The 3,053-nt window shown below is 45.9% G+C and overlaps 1 pseudogene; it reads left to right on the top strand.

The window, feature by feature from the left end:
- The first annotated feature begins 2,008 nt into the window (after nucleotides 1–2,008).
- Nucleotides 2,009–2,781, top strand: LOC103306568 (olfactory receptor 5V1-like; annotated as a pseudogene).
- Nucleotides 2,782–3,053: the final 272 nt, after the last annotated feature.

Raw genomic sequence — 3,053 nt, forward strand, 5'->3', positions numbered from 1 at the left:
TTTTACTACTATGTAAAACTTACAAACAAGTTAACTGACTTTGTTCTTGATACAATGTAAACAAACACTATAAGCTGATAAGTGACTTTCACTTCATTCAATGGCTCCTAGGACAGACCCCCACCCTCTGTGATTAAAGGGCCGGGAGTCTCAAATGAATTAGCACACACTCTGAAAGTGGTGGAGACAGTAAATTAAAATATGGTTAAGGGATGGGATGTATGCTAATGAATGCTTGATATACATGGATGGTTAGGGAGGTGCCAGCCTAGAAAAGGAGTATCCATCGGCCGAAGAATGTGTCAAGTGGATGACCAGAAACCCCCGGAGGGTAAACTGGGACCCACCCCATCACCTGGAAGGATGAGAAACACAAACTTTGGACAGTGTGGAGCCACCAGGAATGTGCCACTTTGGACAGGAATGTGCCATCTGCTGATTGAGTCAGCAACAGCAGGATGAAACAACTCCCATAGACTAACATAGGAACTAATTCCTATAAGAATGGACTCTAAAGACTGATGACTTTGAGTCTCTGGTTCTGCTGCCAGCCTCCAGGAGCATCAGGTGCACCTGACACAGACTCAGCTCCATCCTCATGACCAAGATACCTGGCCAGTAACTTGGCATGAGCAACTTCTAGGCTGGTAACTATAACACCTATACAGAACTTGAATGAATGATTGTGTGAATGAATATCTCTCTCTCTCTCTCTCTCTCTCTCTCTATATATATATATATATATATGTATGTGTGTGTGTATAAGAAATAAGTAGTCAAACAACGTTGTTTACTTTTATCTTTTGCTTTATCAGTATATTTACAATAAATGTGGCATCTTTGCCTTATCCCTCTTAATAAGATCCTGCTGGTTTTTATTCTATTGGTATAACAAAAAGACTAATGGCGTCCAAAGTGGATAATAAATGGAGGCTTCACACATTTGCAATTTGGAGTCTTTCAGCAACCCCAGAGCCCTGGGGTTTTTGCAATTTGCAATTTGGAGTCTTTCCACCGGCTCCCCACATCTCATCTGATCTGATCTGATCTGATCTGACCAAACCTCGACTAGCCATTGGGACTTCATTCTGATCTGTGGACTCTGGTGTAGATGTTTGGTGTATGAATGTGGAGTGAATGAGGTTTATTTTGTAAGCAATAAAGAGTACTTAGAGTATTATATACCAATACTGTGTCTGGTACCTTCCTGATCCCCCCATCCTGTATGGAGAACCCTGCTGCGGGTCTAACACCATTATCAAATATTTGTTCCCAGTGTAGGCTCTTATAGACTGCGATCAAATCACCCATTAACTATCTCTTTGTTAAGCTAAATAGATTGAGCTTTTTGAGTCTATCACTAAGGCAGGTTTTCTAATCCTTTGGTCATTCTTGCGTCTCTTCTTTGACCCCTTCCCAATTTATCAACATCCTTCATGAATTGTGGACACCAGAACTGGACACAGGATTCCAGCAATGGAAACACCAGTTCCAAATACAGAGTCAAATAACCTCTCTACGCCTAGTTGAGATTCCCCTGTTTGTGCCTTCATTGCAGTAGATCAGATGAGATGTAATCAAGCCAGAGGGTCCAGCTCAGAAAGGAAAATGAGAGCATGAGGCACCCACACTACAATGCCCATGAACCACTAAAACAGCCAAGGAGGGGAGTGTTTAATGTCTAACTGAGTTTCAATTTGGTTCAAAAAAGCCACCCAAAATGGATCAATCTGAGAATGTTTATTATTGGGGGGAGACAGGTGGAGACATGCCTGTGGAAGAGAACCTAGATCTTCCATCTCCCACTCCTTTGCCTTAACACAAAGACCATCCGTCATTCCCATGCACAGAGTTTCCCATAATGAAATAGCTTTCATTTACCCCCTTGCAGGAGAGCTCCTCTTCAAGCAGAGAAATGGCTAATTGGACAATCGTGGCCAAATTCGTCCTTATGGGACTTTCCAATCGCCCAGCCATTTGTTTCTTTCTTTTTGGTGCCTTTCTGTCGATGTACCTGACTGGCAATGGCCTCAACATCCTAGCCATAGGGACCAAGGCTAAGCTGCACAACCCGCTGGACTTCTTCCTCTGCAACTTCTCCTGGTTAGACATCTGCTGCCCCACTGCTACCATGGCCAAGATGCTGGAAAACCTCTTGTCAGAGAGCAACATAATTTCCTTCACTGGCTGTATGTTGCAGGTCAACTTCCTGGTGGCTGTAGCAGGGAGGGAGGTTTTCCTTCTGGCGGTGATGGCCTACGACTCGTACGTGGCCGTGTGTAACCCTCTGAGGTATGGTCATTAGGAACAAGAGACTCTGCATTCTGATGACAGCCGGGAACATGGGTCACCAGATTCCTCAACTCCCTCCTGCACACAGTGCCTACCTTCACCCTGCCTTTCTGCCACTCCAACGAAGTCAACCAATATTACTGTGACATTCCTCCAGTGCTGGCTTCATCCTGCACTTCCATGTACCTCAGGGAGATGGTGGTCCTCGTCGTAGGGGGGATATTCGACGTGGGCGCCTTTCTGGTCACCCTGCTCTCCTACATCCAAACCCTCTGGACCATCCAGTCAGCCGAGGGCAAACACAAGGCCTTCTCCACTTGCACCTCGCACCTCATGGTGGTACATCAGTTCTACAGCACCACTGTCTTCAGCTACATACACTGCTCGTCCAGCCGCTCGCTGGATCAGGACCGGCTGGTGGCCATGCTGTATGGAGTCTTCACTCCCATGCTGACCCCGTTACCTAGAGCATGTGGAATGTGGAACTGAAAGGGATTTTGAGGAGAGTGATGGGTCATAAATGTCAGGAAATAGGCATTTTGGGCGCCTCTGCAGACTCTGTGGTGACCTTCACTGGGGCACTGGTCAGCCTTGGAATGAGATTTTCAGAGCCACCAAAGGCATTTGGATGTGCAGTTCTCATCAAATGCGATGGAAATTTTGCCTGCAAATCCCTTGGGTAACTCTGAAAATCTCAGCTTGGGGTCCCAAGTCCACTGATGTCACAGGGCTAGATTCTGGACTTCTCACTCAGGGCCTGA

Source organism: Chrysemys picta, chromosome 13, assembly GCF_011386835.1.
Source record: "Chrysemys picta bellii isolate R12L10 chromosome 13, ASM1138683v2, whole genome shotgun sequence".
Lineage (NCBI taxonomy): Eukaryota > Metazoa > Chordata > Testudines > Emydidae > Chrysemys > Chrysemys picta.